Source organism: Pseudopodoces humilis, chromosome 6 (assembly GCF_049639895.1).
Source record: "Pseudopodoces humilis isolate 2021_Gansu_Grassland_sample_001 chromosome 6, ASM4963989v1, whole genome shotgun sequence".
Taxonomy (NCBI): domain Eukaryota; kingdom Metazoa; phylum Chordata; class Aves; order Passeriformes; family Paridae; genus Pseudopodoces; species Pseudopodoces humilis.
Window position 1 is genome coordinate 43,985,213 of NC_142205.1, and position 25,604 is coordinate 44,010,816.

At 45.1% G+C, this 25,604-nt stretch overlaps 1 long non-coding RNA gene across 1 annotated transcript; it reads right to left on the reverse strand.

The window, feature by feature from the left end:
* Positions 1-711: 711 nt before the first annotated feature.
* LOC148184163 (uncharacterized) lies at positions 712-25,554 on the reverse strand. The gene is made up of 3 exons (XR_015772794.1): positions 25,464-25,554; positions 22,292-22,456; positions 712-1,941 (listed from the first exon to the last, which is right to left on the reverse strand). It is a non-coding gene; the product is annotated as an uncharacterized LOC148184163 (long non-coding RNA).
* Positions 25,555-25,604: the final 50 nt, after the last annotated feature.

Consider the following 25,604-nt stretch of genomic DNA (forward strand, 5'->3'; position numbering starts at 1 on the left):
GGGAAGGCTGAAATGGTGCCAGCATATAAAAGGTGCCTGTGGAAAGAGTTTTGGTACCAAAGAGAGATCTCTGAGGAAATGTGGCCCTAGTGGCCCTGTTTGGGCTGTCCTCCTACGCAGCCATCTTGATACTCTGACTGACCCAGTAGCTTTCCCTGATCTGCCCACAAGCAAAAAAAAAAACTTCTTAGCACCTATAAAATAGACATAGTGATGTCCTCTGGCTAGGAACTAGATAAAGGATTCCTGATTCGTTCACACAAAAAGGGTCATCCAACATGCCATGCTGTCAGCACCCTGCCTCCCACAGCAGCACGAGTACATCTGCGTATACAGAGCCTGCAGTGGGACAAGCACAGAGCCACCTTTTCCCTGGCATGTCTTGCCAGGTACCTTAGGGCTGTCCTGGGACAGAATTTATATGTTTAAAGCCAGCAGTTAGATTTACCTTGCACCAGGCTCTCGTCTTCATGTAGAAGAAACCAATTGTTTAACAGGAAAAGAAATGGAACCAGCAATCTCTTTTGTATTTTTTATGTCTGTTTATTTACTATTTTTTATGTCTATTTACTGTTTTACATGGCTTGCTACTGTAGAGCACAGGAGATGCACATTGGAGCAACTTCCAAACATCAGACCACAGCTTTTTATGCAATTGGGCTTTTGAGAATTAGGTCCGAACCAAGGAGTGGAGGGTGCCTGTGCCAAGGCACTGAGCCAGAGGCCCGTCAAGAGCTGGAGGAGGGCAGGTTTCCCATCCTGCCTGTGCTGACTGGGGCAGGTGGGCTGCTGTTCCCAGGGAAAAGAGCTGTCTAGATAGAAGAGAAGGAGTCGTGTTTTGAAAACTGCTTTCTGAATGAGTCAGCAGAGCCGTCTCCCAAGGCACTGGAGCCTGCCAGAGGGAGGAACAGATAGTTTTGTTGTTTTTTTCCCTTCTGCTGTTGAGGTCGATCACTCACTATCTCAAAGTACGTCACCAGCCTTGGGAAGCCTTTTTCTGAGTAGAATGCTTCTTGACTTTTCTATTTCTGAGGAAGTTTTCCAGCCTGCCTTGCTTCTGTTTTGTCAAAGCCTGTATGTGACAGCAAGGTCTGGAGGAGAAAACAGAGCAGGCTAACATGTTATCCCTGCAGTCCTGGCCTGAAGGTGCTTTTTACTTCCAGGCAAGGAAAGCTGCAGCCATTACAACCCTCTTCATCAGGACACATGGATATCTCTCTCCCTTCAGAGACATTCCCTTCTGCTCCTCTTTTCCCTCCCCTATTTCACAGGTATCAGACATCTTTTCTTGCAGAGGTGACCTCTCTAGTACACACCTAATGCAATACTGAGTAGCTTGGGTTTAACCTTCCACTCTGCTGCTTCTATTTCAGACCTGAGGAAGGATAAAAAATGTGTCCTTTATTGAGTGATACCTATTTCTTTAAGAAGGGTGTGCTCTTTCTTCACTTGTGTTTTTCCAGTCAAGGTAACTGACGTAGATAGAATGACTTTCAAGGGACACGGTAAATGCTTCAGCTCTTCAAGTTAAGAACACTTTTGGAAGAGATGCTTGAGCCAAAACAGACTCTCCTGTGTGCTATTCCTTCATCCTGACTATGCAGATTTATGCCCCTCGAAAGGTTGGCTTTTCTCATCTGCGCCACAGCACAGGGCTACAAGAGCAAACCTCTCAATCTTGGTCACATTTTGGCCTGTCATTCTCCTGATGACTTTGGACCCGTGGCTGTACCAGGCACAAATCCACAGGTGAAAGTCAGCTCATGAGTAGCTGGTGCAGAAGATAATGCGCTCGCTCAGGTCAGGGATATGCATGACAGTTTGGCTATGAGATGATCCAAATGTGATCAAATTCCCCGGCTGTCATGATGACAAATGTGAAGTGATCCCAGGGATGAGCTAGAGCTTTCTCAGTCAGCGTGGGGAGAGGGCAGGGACCTCCTGTAACACAAATAAACAAGGAACACTGATACTGCATGCATCTGCCAGCACCAGCTTGAAGCAGGCAGCAACCAGAAGAAGCTGCATTTCCATCTATATACCTGTTCTGCCTCATGGCAAAGTGTGAGGTCTGAATAAGCCTAAAATCTAAAAATCATAACCTCTACAACATCTAAAGCCATAGACACAATCAGAGATTTTTATATCAATCTTCCCCACCACCTCTACTCCCTGCCCAAACTCAACTGATTGCTAGCCCAAAAGGGCTAGCTACTTCTTTGTCTCCACAAGTCAGCATTTATCCCTCTAACTGCTTGATTGATTAGCATAATTAAGTTGAACTCACAGTAGTGAGTAGTGAGAACTCCCTGACCTGCTTCTGCTTGGAAGAAGCATCTTCCATGCCTGACCTGGGAAGGGACTTTTGTGCTGGCAAGCCTGTCTGGCCCCTTCCTGATGTATCTGTCAGCCTGGTAAAAGACAGGATCTCTTCCTACAGACCACGCTCCAGTGGCTTCCTAAAGCAGGATGCTCAGCTGCTTTTTGTAGGCCCTGTGCCATAAATAAATGTACGTCACTAAGGAACAGCTTGATAGTAAAATGGTCAGAACGGCAATGTATGGAAATTGGTGTCTGGCTGCACTTGGCTAGGATTAGCTCCATCAGATGAAGCACAATTAATGCTAATTAGCTGCTGTTGCAGCCAGCTTTCCTGCCTCTAATGTTCTATGGGAGCAGGGATTACCATTGAGCTAACAGGACCATCTAAAACCAGTAGTGGCTTGCTCCTGGAAACAAGTTTTACACTCAGTTCTTTATAGTCCAGTGCCACAGCAGAAATACTGTGATCTCCTATTCTGATCTGCATAGCACAAGGCCAGATAATTTTGGCCATCAATTTCTGCACCAACTTTATTAATTTATGATTGCTTTGGAAAGCCATTACCACATTATTTCCTGCAAATGACTATTTTTTTCATACAGTTCAGTTACAGAGGTGTCAGATACTCTGCAGTATCACTCTCTGACTCTAATCTGTACTCAGGCCACCTTGATTTGGTGTGGAAAAACAGCTGAAGGTGTATTTTTTCCACAATTCCCACTTCTCTGGGCTCAATGCACCTGCAGCAATCAGAAGCCACAGAAACAATAGATATAATACTAGTATCCAAATTCCATTATAGCAGAAGGCTCCTCTCAGCTTTTTCCAAGTTAGCATGCAATGTCGTTAAAACCCACAGCTAATGCATCCTGTGGGCTGCAGAGGAAGGTTCTGGGTACACTGGTATATCTCAGGGTTTTTTGTGGCTTTTGTTTTTTTTTCTAGTTTCTCCTTCCTGGGATAACCTTTCACCCCAGGCTTTGTGCTCTTTGTGTGTTTATCAGCAAAGCACATCCAGATGCCCTTCAAGGGAGAAATGACTCATACCTGACTCACAATCGCTCAAGCAAAGCTGCAACCTTTAGTTCATTTCCTGGGAGAAGCATCTGTTAGATTCATCTTGGAAGATTAAGCATTTCTCACTGTCATTTTACAGATGGAGGCATTTGTGACTGGCTGGGGAAGGGTCAACTGATTCTCTGCCATGGATGGAAAACAAACTTCATTGGGCAGTCGAAGCAACTCAGCAAGGACTGTGAAGATGCTCTCTAGCAAGTGCTGTGAGTCCCTTCCCAGTACCTCTTGCCTCGCAGAAAGACCTCCAGTTTCAATGTACACCTTCAAAAGGAATCACCCTTCCCACGACCAGCGTGCAACTGTGCGGAGCCGGCAGCCAGCACACTCCCTGCCCGCATTCTCCGCTGCTGCCGCTGTCTCTCTCACTGGCTGATCCACTGACACTCAGGAAATGCAAACTGCCTCCCTGCCCACCCCCCTGACTGCAGTCCCAGCTCCTAAGCAATAAATAACGAACATGCTGGGAAACCACCGCAAAAGCCACCTTGCTTCACACAAAGCCAGCAACTCCTCACCCCAAAAGGTTTCCCAGCTGTTTCTGCACAGCCAAGGCCCCTTCATAATATGACCTTTCATTCCCAGAGGACAAAAATAAGCAGATCCAACAGATACACCAAACAGGGCTGTGCTGGAAATCTATTTTTTTCCATCTCCCTTTGAAGAAATCTTAGTTCCCCATCAGGTTAAGTCATATACAAGACTGGCTTCACATAAATTTAGAATTCTAAAAGATATGTATATATCTTTCCCTACCCCATTTTTTTGGGTTTTTTTTAGAAACAAAGACCCCTAGCAATGTCACTGGCCCATCCTTCGGGTGCACAAATCTTAGGATCAGGAGAAAATCACCTGTTCCTCCTCATGAGGACTTGATCACGTGGATGTTTACACACAGACATCCCAATGAGCCCTGCCATAGTATATGGTATTGCTTTCCTCCTCATGCTTCCTCCTAATAGTATGGAAATGCTAATAATAATGTGTAGCCCTTGGTGTGCACATTCCTCTGCTTACCACTGTCTCCCTTCTTGGCTGAATAATCACAGATAATTCACTTGTCTGGATATGACTCACAGCTACTCTATTTCACACAAAGCAATTTCTAATTGCATGTTGTATGTCTGTGTTATGAAATCCAGCGCTAGCTGTTATTACAAAATTAGTGCAGAAAACTGAAGGGGAAGGAAAACCACAGTGAGAAACCGAGTAACAACCCACAAAGGGGCAGGCCAGAACCATGTCAGTTTTCCCCACTCTAGTACAGGACATTTCCCCAGAAAGAGCTAAGCATTTCTTAGTCACTCACACTGGGGTCCTTCTTTCACTGGGCTGAAAGCACTTTGGTAGCCAAACACAATGGAGATATGGTCTGACTCTGCTTGTCCTCGTATCTGTGCTCAATGAGCCTTATGTCAAAGCCAACACAGCCACGTGTAACAGCTGTGAGCTACCAGACAGGCAGGTTCTGTCCTTTGCCTGGCGTCCCAGTTGTTATGGCACTTTCAGGGAAGTTTTATGCATTTCTGAAAGGACATGGAGCCAGTGAGAACATATTTTGGCTGGAAAAAACACAGTCGATGCACAGCCCTGGCAATTTTTCACATTTCTGGGTAGGGCCAAGTCAAAAACATATGGATTTTCAATTTTGCACAGCCCCTAGCTCCATCTGCTTGAGAGACCTCCTTCAGAGCACTGCCACTGCCAAATGCTTCAGACAAAGTTGGGTGAAGTCTGGTAGTAAAGAAACGAGGGATAATCTATCCCATGGGCTAAATTTTACCCCCAGTTCTAATGCCGCGTCTTGACTTTTATATAAAACAGAGTCAGGGAGAAAGATGAATTCCAGAGTCCCCATCACCTAAACAAGCTACCCATTCTTACACTACAGGTGTGATTTTGGCCCATACCAACTGTGTTGTTCCCAATGATGTGGCTCAAAGGACAGCACCCACCAGTGAGCACTCCCAACACCTACATGGACAAGGTCACTTCAGGGTCTGGGACCCTGTATGCTCCTCTGACACTGTTCCAACAGGCTGTACTTCCTCACAAAGTTCTACAAACCACAGGCTCTCAATTTTGTGCCATGAAAACATTTCTTTTGGATGTTGAAACACATCCATGTTATTACTTTGAATACCTTGAACTAGAAAAACATTCTTACAAAATGAATACAGACATGTCTTGCTATCCACAGAGGATTATTTTCTTTTCTAAGTATCCACAGTGAGATGTGGACAGAATGGTGAGCTCGGGGAAAATCATCAACCATCCATCTGGGTCCATGGGTACTTGGAAGTATCCAAACTCTGGGTGAAGAAGAGAGCTGCTAGATGCTATAAGAAAGAGCCCACAGGCAATCAAAGACCATGAAAGAGAGAAGTAATGCCAAACAAGACTCACCAAGCATGCTGGGGAAGAAGATTCTTAAGAATGAGGGGTGCTTAAACACCTGGGAAGACTACCACAGCACAAGTGTTTCCCATCACTAGTAACATATTATTTATAGAAAGATGAGATGTCTTCTGACAAGGAAATCAAAGCTCCACCAGAAGCTTTCAGGCACAAAGCAGAAGCCATCGGAAGGGAGTCCCTGATCTGAACTATGCAGGTGGCCAGTGTTGAAGAGTTAATGGTCCTTTCTGGCTTCAGAGCCAGAGGAAATATTGTGATTTAATCAAGCACAGAAAACCCACATGGGCAAAAGCTCAGCTCTGGAAGACTGCCAAGACTTTGCAGTTGGACACAAATGAAGTGCCCAGTCCTTTCCTTGCAGCACTGAAAATGAGAGGAGCCGGTCCTAGGACCCCAGAATAACACAGGTGCTCAGGATAATCAGGATTTGACCTAAAAGCAACAAATGAAAAAGCAAGATGGCAATGAGGCAGATTTTACGTACACAAGAAAAACAAAACATGGGCACAGTGCTGAGCGATCGTTCATGCCTACAAGGTGACAGGCGTGGTGGAAAACAGGCATTATCTTTCCTCAAGTGCCTCTCTGCCTAGCCCCGTGATTCCCTCTGGTTTCATTCATGTAAAACACAAGGATATGAATGAGAAACCCTGTGAAGCGGAGAGGAGGAGGGGGAAAGCAGGAGAAAGGATTTCATGCTACCAAGGCAACCGTCACCATGGCAACTATTTAATTAATGAGCTGGTGATGAACCCTAGCAATATGGTTCTAGTGAAGTCATGCTGTAGTAATTACCAGAGTTTCATTCATGCTGTCCTGGCAGGGGCTGCGCAGGCAGCCCAGAGCAGCCTACGAGCTCTGACAGACGGGAGCAAGCAGCCTGCTGAATCAATGGAAGGCCAGCGCGTGCCTGGGAGCGTGCTCCAGTGCTGCTCCGAGCCAGCTCCCCGGGCACTCGAGCATGGAGACCACATGCCATCCAATCCATCTTCCAGTCCCACACTGCCAAAGGGCAACCCGCCTGGCCTCGTGCCGCCGACACAGGCAGCATTCACAAGCAGTCTGCAGAGCAGGCAGCCTGCACAGCTACTCCCCCTGCTATGCCTTCAGCCTCCAGAAGATGATACTGAAAATAAGCAAATAAGCTGGTGATTTGCCTTCTCTGGCTGGAGGATTTCTCTTTTCACCCAGCAGACAGCAGCGTAACAGCTGCATGGCTATCCCAAGTGAAAAAAGAGCTCCTGATAAACACAGTGGGGTTTTGACAGGCATATGTACCAGGGACTCTAAAGAGACAAGGAATATTCCATACAGAGGGAAGGTAAATAAAATGCCACAGGTGAGGTACTTAAAGCAAAAGATGCTAATAAAGGCGAGCGTGAGGTCAGCTAATTCACCTGATCTCATGAGACGAGAAGATGCTTCATGTTGCGGCAAGTGCTGAAACACATCTCACCACTACCCTGTGGTGTTGTCTGCTCCAAAAAGATCCTCAAGCTTTGTGGGACATGGATATGATTTGCACTGATCATAAAGAGAGGACATCTTACAGTCATATTTGATTGAGAGATGAGGAAGTGTACAAACTTGTGCTGCAGGGCATACCTATTTTAGCACTTGCTGTCAACAAGCCCACTTTGTCCACTTTCAGAAAACACAAATTATTCTGTCAAATATTTTCATGGCTACTGAGAGAAATCACAAGGATATGCATCCCATTCACCTCAACCTCAGCCCTCAGGATTAGCTGTGCACCCTGGAACTGTCACCACAATAAGAACAACCATACACAGTAAAGAAATACACCCTTTATGAGTACACAGCAATTATCTGCTGGCTGACACAAAGTGGTTGGGGCAGCATGCTCTCCAACGAAGGGGACTCAGTGCTGACTGCCTGGACAGTCAACTCAGTCAGAGGAAAAAGGGTTAGTTTTTGCCACTCATTCAAGTGGGATCTGTCTTCATCTTGTTAAGATTCATCTTCCAATTCCTTCCTGCTTTTTCTCACGGTTTTCCCAACTTTTCCCATCAGTATTTGCCTACTGGAACCAGGAAAAGCCAACATAGCTTTTTGCCCAAAAGGCAAAACTCAGCTGTTTCCCTGTGCTTTATCAGCCATGGAAATCAGTGAGTTCCCAGTTTGTATTGTTATAGAGAATATCCATTTTAAAAGCCACCTAGAAACATCAGTGCTCACAAGGTGGTTCATGTTGTCTTTCCACCATAAGAACCTGAACTTCCATTGCTGTAACATCTGTAACTCATGTCTCTCCTCTGAGTTAGGGACTGGATACGAGAGGGGAGTTATCTCACCTGACTTTAGCAGACCATGTTAGAACCAGAGAAAGTGCTCATCTCTCCACAGCCTTTAGGAGGAACTCAGACCACTAGTTCAGGGACAGAGCACAGTATTGGAGACACTGAACAAAGTATGGATCTGAACAAGGCAATCATAACAACAACAGACAGTTACACTGAGCAATGGATGCAGGCAGGCATTGCAATGCTTAGGTGGAAATGAAGTGCCTACATCCACACTTGTAACCCAAGATATCTAGCCAGCATCCTTCTCAACCCACTGACATTTAACTTACCTGCCAATACTCAGCCTCACTGGACCACTACTGCCAAATCTGAGCATGGTCTGTTCAAGACCAAATCTACACCTGAAAACAAGGTGCTCTTCTAGATGATGTCCTGAAAGGTGTGGGCAGAGAAGAGCGTTAACAGTGTCTGTACCACAGTGCCTCTCTCCTGTTAACACTGCACACTGCTGGTGCTTATACAAGAGTCTGGTTGCAATATTGCTCAAATCCCACAAAACATAAATTCAGTTTCCTCTAAATTTTATTTTGGGGCTCTAAATGAAAAAAATCTCAGTCCTGATCCTAATCTGGAACCGCTGTCTCAGTCTTTAGTTCTCTGTTTAAAAAAAAATAAAATCAGAAGGAACCTTTCATCTAGCTTCAAGGATCATTCTTTACAACATTTGAAAATGAGGCAAGACAACAGCCTGAAAAATTTCTCTTGAAGAAAAGTAATTGTTTTCTTTTTAAACAAAACTCTCTCATCCATGCCAATACTAAAACATCCAAGGTAAAGCACTGCTTTGAAGCAAAAGCCACCAGGACCCCTCAAAACCCAGCACACACAGGGTCTGCAGTGGAGGTCTGCCATTTCTTCCCTAAAAGCCCTTCTATTTATACTCATCTCGGCAGGCTTGAAAGTACCTGCCAGATGGACAGAGATAACTGACATCCAGAAAAGACACTCCAGCAGCTGCTGTTAGCAGGGGTTGGGAAGCATGGGGGCTGGTTAATAAGAAACCACTTACTTCCTCACGGCTGCTAGCTGCCCGCTGCCTTCCCAGGGCTTAATGGAATTTGGAGAGAGTATTTCAAGTCAGACCATCTGTCAGCACACACACAGAGATCAGCTCAGGCCCAGCACCTTGCCTGCACGTCAAGCACGAGCTTTGTTTCCTCACAGCAATCTTTGTTGGTGCACTCTCCCCCATCTCTCTGACTCTGGCAGTGATTCCCACAGGGCAGGGCTTGGCCATGGGTGGTACTTGCTGCTGAGAGCTGCTGAGCTGAGACCATGCCAGCAGGCAGAGGACTCCTGGCGTGGCTGCAAGCAAGGGACAGCTGTGCCCAGGGCAGAGGTAAGAAGAGGGAACCAGATTTCACTCCATGCAGAAGCTGTGAGCCCTCAGAGCACAGGTGGTCCTGGCTGGAGAAGCCCTGGGGATGACAGCTGGGTACAAAGCCAAAGGAGTTGGCAGAGCACAAAACAGAGCAAACTGTGACCTGGCCTACAGTAGATGAGTGGCCAGCAGGGAAAGAAGAGTTGTCAAAAAATCACGTCAGTTCTTAGCACTACAAGAATCACAAAATTTAAAATGCACCCATATTTGGCAATTTTCTACAATGTTACTGATTTTATGCTCTTTAACACTTAGTTTTGCTAAGGATTTCCCATCAAGCAACCCATTATTCAGAACATGTTCATTAACATCCTGAAAGAAGATTTCTTACACCTCTCCGTGTTCAGACTTCTCTTTGCAATTTTAAAACCAAACTCACCTTTTTTCAATTAACACAAGGAGCGAACCTGGCATAATCACAGGGTTCCAGGAACTGAGGCTTCAAGACCAACTGAGCCTTGTGTGAGCCTCCTGAAAAATTCACAGGCATTTCCTAACTAAAATGAGTTTGACCGATGCACTGATTTGCAGCTATTTTTGTTCTCCTTAAACCTAGAGCAAGGTTTATGGAGCAAGTCTTCCCTTCTGACGCAGTAACATGGCACTTACCTGTTGTTCAGTCACTGTGAACATTTCTGCCTTATTAATACATTTGCCTCCAGAGGAAGAATAAATGGGAACAAACATTTGGGTATTTCTTCTTCTGGGCCATGTTATTTCGGAGATCTGTCTCATACGAGTAAGATACGTAAGTGACAAACATTAAAGCTTCTCTGTATCTCTGGTCTCATTTTTAAGTAGAACAATCTTCAGTAACTGCTGAAATCAAAGGAGCTGGTGCTCGGGTCAGAATACACCCAGTGCAATACCAGTTACATTACATTACAGTCCACTTGTCCTTCACAGTCACAATTTCACCCAGGAGTGTAATTTTCATTAAAGCATCAGATTCTAGAGCCCTAATCTTTCCTTTTGTTTTCCTTTTTTTTTTTTTCCATTTCAATCCCATTGAGTTAGAAAGAAGTTTGAGATACTCGAAGGTTAAGAGACAATTAACAACAAATTATTTTAGATAGTTTCACATTCTCACAGTTGATTCCACCTCTCTGAAGGTGTATTTGAGTTAGGAATTTAGCCAGATTAAACCTCTGAGTTGCTGCAAGTCAATAAATCACCACTGCTGACCTCTTGTGAGTAATATTGTCAGAAGCAGGGGCATCAATATCAGCTACCTTGGACAACCTGGCAATTTAACAAAGCTGATGATCACACTTCAAAATTAGTTTTTTCAGTACAGTGGGTCCAAAAAAACCCCAAAGCCATTCTTTGTCTCTCACCAGATCCTGCCTTGAAAATCAATTGATTTTAAATTCCTTTTATCTGAGAGAGGTCAGGGTTCCATTAAAAATCACACACTGGCACTGATTTGAAGCTTTAGCTTTGGTAACCTTACTACACTGACAAAAGGGGACATGTGGGGTTAAAACTCATTATTTCCTTGTGGTTTGTTTCACTCACATGTTTGTGTCTTTCCTGCTGTAGCAGAATGACCCTCAAAAGGCCTTGCTGCGCCCATGTGCTGTCAGAAACCCAGTGCCCACATTCACCTCCTTCATGCCCAGGAGGACACTGTGGAGGGTAAAAGGAAAGAGCTCCTCACCCACAAGATGGCAAGGGATGTCTGGGATGGCAAAAGTTGCCCTGAACAGTATGTAGCTGCTTGCCTGTTAGGGGAACTGTAGTAATATGTGGGTGAGCAACACCACGTGAATGATGCTCTGGGGGTAGGAGCCACAAGAATCAAATGGGAGAAGACATACCCAGCCCCCCAGTGAGGAATCACATTTTAAGGTGGATCAGCTGCAAACAGGCCTTATTGCTGAACAGTGCTGACTGAGAAAAAAAACTTGGGTTTCCAGTTTATTCTGACAACATTATCTACTGTTCAAACTTGGTTTGTTTTTACATTCTGCCTCTGCTTCTCAGCTGTCAGCACCACACACACACTCCTGTACTCTCAGTTCTATTGCCAGCATACAGGTCAATGAGAATCTTCCACTGCAGGGTCAGTCTGGGAAAGATGAAGCCAGAGCTGTAGGCAGTCACCAGGAGTAGGGTATAACCATTAAAAGTTGCTGGTTCATATAATTTTCACCCATTTTGGTGTGAAATTTGCCATAAAGGCATAATCTCAAGTATTCTGGAAAAATAATCTACAGTGCTGCAATTCTTGAAGATCTCTTAATGAAGAGAAACACTTAAAGTTAATACTTGACTGCTAGAGGAATTGACCAGTTCATCAGGGCTTTATTACTGTTAACATATTATCCTTCCCACATTATGTTTAATTAATGCAATAATAGAAGAAAGAGTGGCAGTAAATCCTGAAATGCCAAGAGGGAAGTCATCCCAGACTTGTCCTGGACTGGGACTGCTGATAGAAGGTTAATGCCATGAGACAAATCTCTTAAGGTATTTAAAAATAGGTATTGAACCTATTTTTAAAACAGTTAAAATCTCACAAGAAATGTTCCTTACTTCGAGAGTTAATATTTCAAAACAGTCCAGTAGCAACACAGTGAAGAAGATACTAAGAGACTATATATCAGCCCTGGAAGATGTGTTCACTTCACTTTAGGGTGTTTTCTATTCCTAAACTTCTGGAATTCGAAGGATATTCCACACAGAAAGGTTTGTTTGGGCTTTTTTTAGTGGCTGTTCTATTTATGGTGGAATTGTTTGCATTACTCTGCCTTTTTTTCTCTGTCATTTTGGCAATTTTGGAATATGCTGTTGATTCTTTAAAGGAATATAAATCTATCTGCATTCAATACACTTAATTTCATCATAGAATACACAAGAGTTTTTAAAATCCTACTTCTTACTGTGAAGCAAGCAAAATTTCCTAAGTTTTCAGAAAAAAATTTGTATCTCAAAATGATCTCTTGGTTTCTGCAACAACACCTGAAGTCACCAGAGAATCCCTCAATATACCTGCACCTTTCCTTTGCAAAAAAAGGACTCTAGCAGGTCAAATTTCTTCCTCGTGAGTATGTGCATCTCCCAGTTTGTCAGTATATGTAAGTGATCAAAAAAGACCACTGCTTAAAACTGCTGCTCAAATGGATTTTGTCATTGCCTGTGTAGGGAGGTGTGAACAGGCCCTTTTGTATTTGCATAGACATGGGAGAGGGAAATAAGGGCCAAAATAAAACTACATAAGCACAGAGATATTCAAGGACAGTGTGTTGAATGGAACTGTCATGGATGGAAGTGCTCTGGACAGTCATGATGGTTCCTTCCTTTTGGGAAGTTTTTTTGGGCAGAGAGCAGTCTGCACTGAGCAACACACCCAGGTGAGGGGCTAGGGGGCTAAGAGCAGATCTGGTGCCCTGATCCTACAGGCTTCTGCCCACAAGGGATCAAGCTCTCAATTCCTCACAAGCAGAGTCAACACATTAATCCACGAGAGCAAATGAATTGTATGCTTTGGTTCAAATAGAGTTGAGTCTCCTTTACCTGCCCCTGAACAGGATTTACACAAAAAGTAATTCTTTCTTATGCCAAACTCATAATTCAGTTAAATTACTTGCTGTATTAAATTGCTGAATACAGTGATTTATCGATTCAGTCTTAATTGTGACCTTATTTTCATCCTTGTCTTGTTCTTCTTTAATTACTTTCATGAAACTGCAGTAAATTAGCTTAATAATGTGCTTGATAAGCATACACTTGTTCATTTTTATCTTTTAGTAAAATCCATAAAGAGTAGCTGGGGCTGGTCTATCCCTTCAAGTCACATGAACATCCAATTCTGCCTAATATCTAAAACCCAAATTCACAAAGCAATTGTAGCACCCTAAGCCCCATGTTAATAGAACTCACTCTCATTCATTTATTTCAGTATTTATCTGAATGAATCGAAGTCTATTGCAGCCTTCTCGGCAAAAGTGCAAAGCCTTCCCTCACTGTAGGGCCAGTGAGCCCAGCACGAAAAAATTAGTGCTGCCTCATTCCACACAGGACCCCTGCCTGCCTGTTAGTTGTGCTGGCAGTGGCTGGTTCCCAGCCATCACACACAGAGTAGTGCCAAGGACATGATCTCCACAGGCTGCTCTGGGAAAGGTGTGAGTTCTGTGGGGAAACAGCCCCAGCACACAGGCCAGAACTAAGTCTGAATTTTACAGATGGGCTCATTATCAGAACAAACCAAAATGCTCAGTCTGCAAGGTCTCTAATTCCAAATATGTAAGAGCCCACCCCTTTTGAATTCTGCTATGCAGGTTCCATGACCAGCTTGCCTTCTTTCCACTTCTACCCTTGCCACCCAAAGGTTCCACTGCCTCTTTCCAGATATCTTACTGCACTGCACAAGTACAACAAACCATGTCCCTGAATTCCAAAGACTGGGGACCTGCAAAGGGAGCCTGGAACACCAAAACCCTGAAAACATCCTGTGCTCCCTTCCACTTCCACCTGAAAAATACTTCCTAGTCTGCAGGAAGAGGAGAGTGCACATATGTCTGTGCAAACATGCAACCCAGCTCCAGAAAGGAATGTACAGTGAAGAGTGGCATTCAAAAACACCCTTCATTCTTTGACCATGTCAGCCTGTGATATAGGTTATTTTCTGTGTCCAGAACAACCACCCTAAATACATTTAAAAAAAAATAAAAATACAGGAAAGAACAAGGTTCCTAAAGAGTTTCTTTAATGAAAATCTACCAAGCATTGCCAGAAGAGCTAAATCATGTAGTTTAAGTTGTATTTTAAGAAAGGAGGGTGTTTATTAGCTTTTGTTCCAACTTTTTGTTGTTGTCTAGTGCCTGCAGGAACCTTATGTCAGATGCCCATAGCAGAGATAAAAATAGAGGGCCAATGTTGCCTGCTTTTGCTATTAGTTTAATTCCACTGCCATGTGCTGTCTAGGTAAATCTCTATAAGAACTGTCTCTTTCCCCATCCAAAATGAGTCCATAGCCTCTCTCTGTCTGACTGCCAAGCTGAAGAACAATTATTAGCAGAATGATCCCCAAATGAGCACTGAACAGGAAGCAGGGCTGATTAACTAAGGCACAAAACTCTCCAAACCTCATTTGAAAGTCTTTTTGCTCACTTAGGGCTCTGCCTGGCACCACTGGGACCGCTCCAACACAGTAACACCACTCTGGTATAGGAGGGTATAGGAGGTACCACCTGGTAGGGAGGTCTCTGTTTAGCAGAAGGGAGTCAGACAAGGGGAAGCTGATCCCCAATATAGGCACAGAATGAGAGACACATTTTAATAGTTTGAAATTCCCAGGTGGATCTGAACACCTTGGGAACCATTACTCGGAGTTTTTGACTGCAGACTGAGCAGCACTGACCCTTAGGGAAATGCCACATAGGGAAGTCTCATGATCCAGACCACTGCAGTCCTCTCAGACCTTCCAATCTCTTTCTGTACAGCCCTCACAAAGCACTGTGGCTGTTTTATTTCCTTCAGAAACTGCACTTCTCTTTCTATATCATATTACCTTGTGATGGGAGAACTCCTGAGGTCCCTGGGCAGTCACCACAACCAGCCCTGGCAACTGGACACAAAGGCTCAGCCAGTCAGGAGTTTTGCCTTCCAGGCAAAATTATGCAATGATAATTTAGCCATGTATTGCCGTAAGCAAATAGTCATCTCTAGCAACAGAATGATTGTGCCAAACAGAATTTCCAATTTGTGAGCCTTCCCCACAAATGAATCAATTATCAGTTCTAGCTGGGATCATTACACAGCCTTGTTCCCTTCTGCATTGTTTGCTCAGTAATATTGCTGTGTGTCTTCATTAACTAGCAGTGATTAGAAAAGAAACAACCATAATTCATATTCCAAGTCATCCTCCCATATACCCATTCACTCACCATTTCTAATTAAGTTCATGAAAGATTAATTCCTTAATGGTTATGATTTGTAATGTTAATTAATTAGCTGCTTTTCCATTAAACATTCAAAGGTTTCCAACATTACATAGATTTCTTAATTAGACCATGGCGAGTGTAAAAAAAAAAAAATAAAAAAAGTTCGAGTAACTTCTCCTTGTCCCTTAGGCAATTTATCAGCTGCTTGGTCTTCCAGTCCATGTCCTTTCCCACTCCACGCAGAATTCCTTTCCTTCACTGCTGCAAATGTACTTCCTTGGCTCATTCATCTTTCTCAGAGGATAACACAACCAAGGAACAGGCACAGCTGACTGACCTCACTCTTACTCTGGGGACAAAGTACTTTGATATGAACTTTGCCTCTCTTTCAAGTTCCCTAAGGTGTGCAGACCTGAAACTGAAAAGCTGCCTAGGACATAGCTTGGGATGAGCATCCCTGGGACTGTTGAGCTCTGCATGATGCCAGCAGTGGGACCGGTATTTACGTTGCAATTCCAGTTAGCCTGGCAGGAGCTCCCTGCAAATTCAGCTTCGTCACAGTTTCCAAGGCAACTTCTTTGGCTCCTGGTTGTGATAGGTTTTGAGGGATGCCCACAGGGGGTTTGCAAGCTCAGCCTGTCCTCTCTGCTCTGATGGCAGTGACTGGAATCTCCCACAAAGATTACTCTGAGAGGCACAGACAAGAGGCCTTTCTTTCCCAAACTCTTCTGGAAGTATAGCGGAATGGGGGACTTCTCTCCAGCCCTTCTTACCTTGTTCCACATGGCTTTGAAGCCTCTGGTCACCATCTGCTCAGACTCAGGACTGGGAGCAACCAAAAAAAGTCAGAGTTGTGTTGTTAGGATATATCCATGGCCCCTTTCCAAAGCCACTTTTAAAGGTATCCCTGAACCATGTTCTGCTAACACCACCATTCCCAAAACTTCTCTAGTACGGGGCTCTGAGAGAATGTCCATACACCAACATGGCAGGCCTGGCCCAAAGTAAAATGGTTTTTTTAGAGGTCAGAGCATTATAGGTGAGGAATGCTGTAATCTAACCTTGGCTTCACCTCTCCATACACCTGCTCACAGAAAGAAGGCTTCCCACATGCTGGATGCACCCAGGTGGGCTGCTCCACATGCCAGGTTGCTCCCTGCCTCTCCTACAGGCTCTGTAACCACAGTTCTCAGGGCCAACCTCAACATTAATCCCCAGATTGCTTCCAGAGTCTGGTAGATAAACCCGGTAATGTGCAAGGAACTAATGGGAATCACAGTTAAAACAGGAAGCATACCATCCTGGACCAACACCACAGGGTGAGGAGCTTGCTCAGTTGCCGCTTACCAGCAGGAAATGCTCCATGCTAAAGTAATAGCAAATACATGACTAGGAGGCCACAGCTTCTTTGTCCTTCGCACTTGAAAACTCTGCCATTAGCAATTGCAGTCCATTCCCAAGCTCCCCACTGATGTTATCCTGTCATTAGTTACTACACTACACTTGGTTCCTACAACAAACTCATCTCATAGCTCCAAGCCCTCCACTTGAAGCCCAAAGCAAAATTAGATCTGCTGCAAAGGGTCCCCTCTGTGTGATAAACCATAAAGGAAACTCACCAGTAGATTTTTCTATTGTGGTCACTATCATGGGGTCAGCAGCTGCAAGCAAAAGGGTCTCTAAATGAAGGAAAATTTGGATTAACAGGATCCCACAGTAATGGCAATGTGCCCACAGGGTACCGGGGCTCAGTGTAGCACATACATCAGAACCACAGCAAGTGTGGAGGGAGCAGAGCTCCCTCATTCCACAGCCTAGCCAGCATATATTACAGAGGGAAAAACACAGCAGTAGTCTTGTATTCCTCAGAACGCAGCCTAGGAAATTTTTCCTACCTAATTACTATCCCATACATTCATCTCTATCCCATATATTCATCTCTGATCAGAAATGGCAGTGAAAGCCAAAATTATTGGTAAAAAAACCAATGTTGCAAATGGCACACCTTCTCTCTGCTGGAGCTCAGAGAGGTGTAAACCAGTTTCAGCAAGCTGTCATCTCCATGCAGGTGCTTTTATTACAGCAGTGCGTGCTGTTCAAATACGAGGGGTTTGGATCATTTCTAGTCCAGCCAGCTTACACTGAAGCAAATGTCCCTTAGGACTGCCACATCAGTCTGATGAGATTCGTGGTGGCTAGAGAAGCTGACAGGTAGGAAGTTCTCCTGTAAACATCATATGCATCTGCCAGGAAGTCTCCACATCATCTGGTGACAGGGACACCAGAGGATTTGAGACAGAGACCACAGCTGAGCCATGTCCCCAGGTTGCCTCATCTGACCTTTCAGTTTAGATGTTTTCTGCCACTCCAAGTAAACCTTGCCCCTGTGTTTAGCTCCCAGCAGGAAAAGCTGAACAACTCCTGAAGCATTTCTCTTCTCTGCTTCCTACTGTCATTATTACTTGGTGACTCACTCCTGAGTATGCCCACAACCTGCTCAGCCATTGCTGCTGGAAAGCCCTGCCAAACACAACCCTGCAGCTCAATCAAGATAAATGCCACCTGTCCCCCTCCTCCCCTCGAGCACCAGCACAGGCACACTTGTGAGCAGAACAGATCCCAGCCCTCCCAAATGGGGCTCAGAGTGAGACACGGTACAGACAGAAAAATCCTATGTTAATTAGCAGGGGAAAGAGGAAGAGAGTCTAGGAGATGGCCATTTCTACCTGCTACCAGTCCTTTGTCACAGCTCCTGGAAAGCTCTGGGGTTGCCAGGCAGGGATCTGAATGGCTGGGTGAGATCTCACATGCCCGAGACATGCTCATGCCCTCATTCCTGCACAGCCCTATCACTCCTGCAGCGCTGACAATGGATGCTGAAGCACTGAGCCTGATGGAACAGGCAGTTTTACACTGAATTATAGGTGTTTCCAGCACAGCAAGGAAAAGAAGCAGTTCTGCACTGCTGATGCTGTGAGGATGAGACCACTACATTACAGTACCATATTATCCAGCTGACAGCATAAATGGACCATTGAGCTCTTCACCCTAAAAAAATGCTGCAAACAAAACCAGTCATGCAAGCAGGCAAGACAGAGCACTTACCGTGTGCAAGGCTGCCACCACATGGCACAAGGACAAGCCTGTAGACTCCTTGAGCCAGAGCATGAGAGGGGAAAACTATCCTCACACCTCCAACCAGCCCTTGCCTCACTAAGTAGCCATGGCCAAATCCTGATGTCTCAGCTGGATCAATTACTTTGGTCAGGTTCCTCTTGCACCCTTCCATCCACTCTAAGTCACTAAAATCTCTTGTGAAGAAAGCACCTGAATCTTCTAAAATAGGAATTCCTAAGACACGGATGAGATCTGGCTGTTCTCACTACGGAAAATTTGAATTGAGCAGAATCAGTTTAACTGTGCCCCACAGATCATAAAAGTCTGGGTTCAGCAGAGCCTGAGAGCCCTGACAGACAAAAATCTAGCAAGATTTTGCAGTTCCTAAACTCATATTGCTTGTGGCACAGAACTAAGGCAAAAGCATGACACTTCCAAAAATGGCTGGGCAGCCTTGGCCTCTCGAGTTGAACTACAGAGTAGTTCAGGTAACTGTGGTTCTGCTCTGCAGTAACAGAACCAAAACACAAATGTAGGAGCAAGAGGTGCAGGAGAAATCACAGCTTTGTGTTGGAGGAGTACAGGCCAAGTCAGGCCATAGAAGGATGACAGGGAAACAAAAGCTGAGATTTACCTGCCTCCACCATCCTCAAGCTCAGGCAGTGTTCTGGGGATTCCTGACTTTTGGAGGTCTTCTGTCCAGCAGAACCACACAGAAATGGTGCCTCCAACAAGTCCCACACTTTGTCACCCCCTTCTCATTTTTGCTGTTCTCCTCTCTTGACTGATGGCAGGTCTCTGATGAAAATACAGACCCCAAAGTGGTGGCTGGCAGTGGTTCAGACAGTGAGACACAGCCAGACATGGCAAAGACGTGCCTCTGTCACTGGCTCTCACAGAGAAGGGACAGCCTTCAGCAGCACTGAGCCTTCACAGGGATGGTGCCTGATATCTTTGCAGCAAACTCATCTCCATTTCCAAGCCATCATAATCTTCCCTGGTGAATAATTTTGTCCTCCATTTTACCAGGCAATCCATCAAGTGGACAGCCAGCAAAACCTGACTGAGATAAACCAGCTAACTGTGAAATCCTTATCTGTAGCTCATCCTCACTCCTGGAGACCATAAAGTACATTGAGTAGGTTCTTCAAGTTAAGAATACCTCTCTTTATAGGGTCAGAGAGAGCACACAGTGCCATGAAACATGCTCAGGGCAAGGTGCTGCATAAACAGAGCACTGGGAAAATGGAGATGTTGAACACACTCCCCCTCCCCCCTTTCACCTGCCCTCCCTCTGCCCTGTTCATAGCTCCTGTCTATCCTTTTCCCCCAGCATGGACCAGGTAAAACATCTTCATCCTACAAACCCAGCCCAAGGGCACTAGAAGTTGGACAGAAGCTCTGCTGGAATAGAGACGGGGACCACATTTCTTATGTGATCACACAGTTCACAGAGCTTTTTCCTGGAGGGTGAAGAGGGCATGAGGCTGTCTCTGAAAGCAGATCTGCCCTGGCTGAAACCACTCTATGATAAATAGGTGGGCCTTAAAGAAGATGCCTTTGACTTTCTGAAGTGTCTTCTCACATGGAAGTAAGACAAGTATTGCTGTATCAATTCACTTTCAAGCACTGTACTGATGCAGTAGCAGCTTTGCTCCCAGGGACACCCTCTGCCCTTTCACAGCTGAAAAAAGTTTCTGCTGACCCTCCAGCCAGGCTGTTCCTCTATAGCTGCAGGTCATCTATGGGGTTTGGGTTTAGCCTTAGCACCCAGAAAAAGGTGAGCTGCCTTCTGAGTGGTTCCTTTAACCTTGTCTCCTTTAACAGCTTAAGCAGTTAGAAGAAGCTTTTACAGCCTGCCTTGAAAGTTCCTGCTCTTTAAGAAAATTTTTTACATAAGAAATGCCACTGGGATCAGCCACCTTCCTCCAAAGGGGTTATGATCCTGGGCAAATCACTAAGACTAAGTGTGTGTCCCCTTCAGCAGAATGGTGGCCCAGCTCTGCCATGAGTCATTTGAACTAGCACACAGACAGCATCTGTAAACCTGTCCATGACAGATCAAGTAGACAAATGTACTTAACTGAGCTGAAAACAACAGCAGGAAAGAACTTCTGTAGGAGAGAGAAAAAAGAAAACTATGTTGATTTCTGCCCATAAGGACACCCTTCAGGAGCTTTCTGGAGGCTCCAGGGACTCCTAAAGCCCTTGTTCAAGCCTGAGCATTGCAGCAGTACACACACTTCTCTCTGCCAGGCAGGAGGCTGCTGCTTTGTGCTGTGACAGTGACTGACAGCATGAGCAGATCCAAGAACGAGTGGCTGCCTGCTGGCAGCCCTTTCCCCACTGTCCCACAGTACATGCAGCAGTCCTGTCCCAAAGCCCACAGAGCAGCAATGCTCCTCAGGGCACAGAACACTGCAGCACCTGCAGCCACCCCCCTTCAGTGAGCACCCCCCATATCACACATGGATGGGAAGCAGCCACAGACACAAAGTGGGCAGCTGGCCAGCCAGTAAATTAATTTCAAAGACAGGCAGGTGATAGATGGGATTCATGTGGGAAACAGGAGAGGATAAATTGCCCATCTGTGACTGATACAGCGGAGAACAGCACAAGATGGAGCAAAATGAATGGGCACAGAGGGATCAAGGATGGAAAGACTGAGTGGAGTGTAAATAATTGAATCCCTGAGGCCTGGATCCTGTGTTTGGGACTACGTGGGATTGCAAACGTAGGAGCACAACTGAATGGAATGATTCATGGGCTGTGTGTGACAGATAGGACCCCCAGAGCAATCTCTTAGTGGTGTGGAGGTGGGAATGCCACTGACAGGATGGTGAGGGAGTATATGAGATGAGGAGCTTCCTCCACATCTTTCTATGAGCCTTCGAACCCAGCCTCTATGGAAACAGCCTGGAGGAATCTACCAAAATTAGAGGTGATGCCACAGCTCACACTCAGGACATGGTCAGGGAGGCAGCTGGTCTACTGGAACCAATTCCCTACACACAACAAACCCAGACTTACACCAAAAGTCTATTGGTCTGCTCAGTGCTGCTGACTTCTTCCCTGCAGGAATCTTAGTCAGGGAGACTAAAACGTTATAAAAATCAGCTCTTCCCCCTCTGTCCATCTCTGCCCTGCTGCTGTCCAGGTTCAAGTCAGCAGAATCAGCCAGTAAGTGCATGCCAAACCATTTCCAGGGCATTCCAGTCTCACAGGAGGCAGGAGACCCCCAGTAGCTTATGAAAGAGGCTTTCAGCAGTGCCACCCCAGACTGGCGTGCCAAAAAGCAGCTCAGAAGCATTTTTGATTGTCCTGTGCTATGTTGCTTGGTCTTACCCCTGCAATTACTCAGGTGGAAAGACAAACTCCTGTTCTTCTGGCAAGAGACCCACAAATACACGGCACAAGTACATCTGGGATGTGCCCAAGCATTGTGCCCAAGCACTTGTGCCCTTCTAGACCACTTGCAGCAGTGCAGACCCATCAGTGCACTGTCCTGCTGCTACAGTGGATTTAACATCCTCCCCCAAATGACTGGGGGCTGCAAGAGGACATTAACTGCAGCTTATGTGTTATCACAGCATCCCTCTCACCAGCCTCCACTCTCCAAGAGGCCATCAACAATGGCCAAGAGAAAACTGGAGCAAATGCATACCCAGACTTCCCGTGTTATCACCTTCCTGACTTCAGCAGCCTGAAGGAACCTGTTGAAGTGGGAGTTTTCATGCTCTTAAGGCCACCTATGGTTTCTTACCTTGCAACTCTTTTTTTCTTCCAAGTCTAAACTGTTAGCATCCACCACAACCTGTGGCAAAGAGGATATTTCCTGCCGCACTGCTGAATCCTAGAGGTAGCAGGCAATCCAGTTCCTTAGTCCCAATCTTCCTGGGACTACCTGTGATGCCTGGAGACGGCTGACCTAGAAGAGAGGTTAGACAGAGTAGAATAAATTAGAATAAAGTAGGTATTTATTAAAAGGCCTTAAAGGACACACCTTGGGCAGTACAAGAGCCTGGCCAGGGCCACACCCACTATGGACCTAAAATGGTCACAAAAAATGGATGACCGGTCATGAGGTCTCACACTTTTATAAGTTTTGGTCCATCTGCGTATTTGGGTTAATTGTCCAGTTACACCTTCTGATTATGAAGTCACATCCTCCTTGTTTCCTCTCTTCAGTCTACTGTTGCTTATGCTTTTGGGGCTGAAAGCTGTAATGATTGTCCTTGGTATCAAGCTGGAAAAGGAATTTCCAGTGTAGGTTTTGTCTACCTACACTGTGAAGAGAGCTCACTAACACTTAATATGAAGCTCAGAGCTACACACCTAGGCAGCGCAGAATCTGAAAAATATGAAAGCTAAAACTTAAGGCATCACCTGGATTTCTTCCTGTATGTTTTAAGCAAGTGAGGTGATAGATAGCTTTTTTGTTTTGTTTTTTTTTTGAGATTGTGAACTAATTTTATGCTGAGATTTGCTGTCTCATTTCCAACCTGCCCTGCCACCTAAACCCTGGGAAGGGTGGCTAAAAGGGACCTTTGGGTCTCTACTCCCCTCACACATGAAACAGGACTACTGGCAAAAGTAGATCAACAAAATTAAAATCTTGTCTAGTTGAGTCCTGAAAATCCCCAAAGATGAAGATGTCAAAGGTCACAAGTCTTCAACACATTTTATTTCCAAGAAATGCCAAGAGTATGGGGAAACTTCAGATTTTCACAAACAGACTCAGCTACTTAAAAATGAACATCAGATAGACAGAATGGATATAAAGTGCAGCCCTCTGGAGAAGGACTTGGGGTGCTGCTGATTGAAAAGCTGGACACGTCGTTGTGCACTTACAGCCCAGAAAGCCAACCATATCCTGGGCTGCATCAAAAGAGAAATGGCCAGCAGGCTGAGGGAGGAGATTTCCCCCCTCTATTCCATTCTCACATGACTCCACTGGAGGTGGTTACAATCTGTGTCAATCTTGGCAGCACCAGAAGAGTTTGACTGAAGTTCAAATAAATTCTACCTTCCAAGCACAGAGTTTTACTCCACTAAGCATAAAGCAGAAAGACCTTCTCTGTACGGATGTTAACTTCTAACTATGCATTGTTCCCTGCAGCCTATGTGCTAGGTTCACTATTATCTTCCATGTTTGTTAATCAGCTACCTGATTTTAACAAGAAGATAACTTCTAGAAGATATGCAAATAATTCTGCAATTTTCCTTTTCAATGACTCAGCATTCGTATCAGAAATGTGTTAACAGAATACAAAAGCTATTAAGAAGCTCTCTGCATAATTATATTCTTCCTTGCCTCCAGTTCTTAACAACTTATGAAAGAAAATTCGTGTCTTGTAATAGACACTCAATCTTGCCAGAAGAAAAAAATTTTAAGTTATCTTTTCTTCTGTTTAAAATCTCATTTCTACAATTTTCCCTTCTCTAAAGACTTGTCTCTAAAATTTTACTTAAATAAGGCAAAATTAAATACTCTCAGTACAAAAATGCAAGAAAGTGAAACAAAATGCTTTCAGACTTGAGGAGATTTGCACCAGTTTCAAATATGGTTGTCACACTGAGAGTCAATAGAGCACCTTTATTTTACTTCTCCCTATTTTCTCCAGGACAGAACACATGGCTGTGACTGAGTTCATATCACTGTCACAGAAAGGCAACTGAAATGAATGTTTACCCAAATGGTCTCATTCAGGCCATTTATTTGTGACCATGGAATTAACATTAAATATGTTGGGAAACACATCAGTGTACGTTTTTTAGGGGGCATCTATTCTCTTAGGTGGCATGATGACAGTACATACACGTTTAGTGCTTGTTGTGCAGGAGTTGTTCAGGAGAAAGCTGGTTTGGGCTACCAACAAGTGGAACACTGAGCTCTTACTTGGTTCATGTTGTTCAGGCTTTTTTTTCTGAGCAAGAGCTCTGCATTTAACTGTTCAGACGAACTTACACAAGATTCACAACCTAAGAAATAACTTCTACCCTTGGTTTTGCTTTCTTCACCTTCCCTGTGGTTGTGCTTTCTTCACTTTCAGCTGGCACTTTTCCCTTTGGAAAATCACACCTTCAATAAACAAGGAAAACCACGCCAGCATAACTCTCCGGAATTTAATCCCTTTACAATCCTTTCCCCCAGGATGGCAAATCCAGCCACCATCCCACCACTAACAAAGTAACAGAAAGACACCCTCATCTCAAATGGCTTAATAGGCAAAGCTGGGGCAGAAAGTTGGGAAAGCTAGGGAAGGAGATCAGGCAGAGAGAAGTATCCTTCTACATGCTTCCCCAGCCGCAAAACGTTCTGATTAGGCGTCTTGCTTGTAACATCCAAACCAGAGGCGTTTGCATGAAACATGTCTTGTGTTGGTAATAACCACAAAGGTGTGCACGGAATGAAAATCTGGAACTGCAATCAATTTGCAGAGGTCACCTGGAGGAGTAAGAATATATCAAGCAGATAATAAACTAACCTCCCTATGGTGCCATGGAGGTAGGGCACACTGTCAGAAAGAAAAAAAGCCATACTTGACAGGATTCAGAGGTTGACACGCAGAGAAGAAAGGTGTGTGTGATGCCTATGTAAGTACCTATGTGGGACATCTCAAAACACTTCTAGACAACAGGTCTAACCCCAGCTCATACACAGAAGCACAGGCCATTTTACAAGTCCATACCCTAGATTTTAGGAAACTGCATCAAAACATTTTCAGAGCCAGAGCCTGTGCAAAGGCAGCCTCTGGGCTCTGCAAAGCTAACCATCCTTATCGCTACTGCGTGCGTGTTTCCAACCTCCCTGCACTGCCCAAGACGCTCTGCAATCAAAGCACAGCCCGAACGAGCTGAAGTCAAGCGGGGAGGCCTGGGGAGCGCAGAAATCACAGGCGGCGCACACCCCCCCAATTAACTGTGCTGCCCACCTGCATAGCCCTGACGGGAAACTTTCCCATCCCCGCCAGCGTGCTCCTGGGGAGGTTCCTGCAGCGCTCAGCGCCCCGTCCCCGCCGTGCCACCCCAGCCCTGAGCGTGCCCCGCGCCTGTCCCGCGGCGCTCCCGCTCCG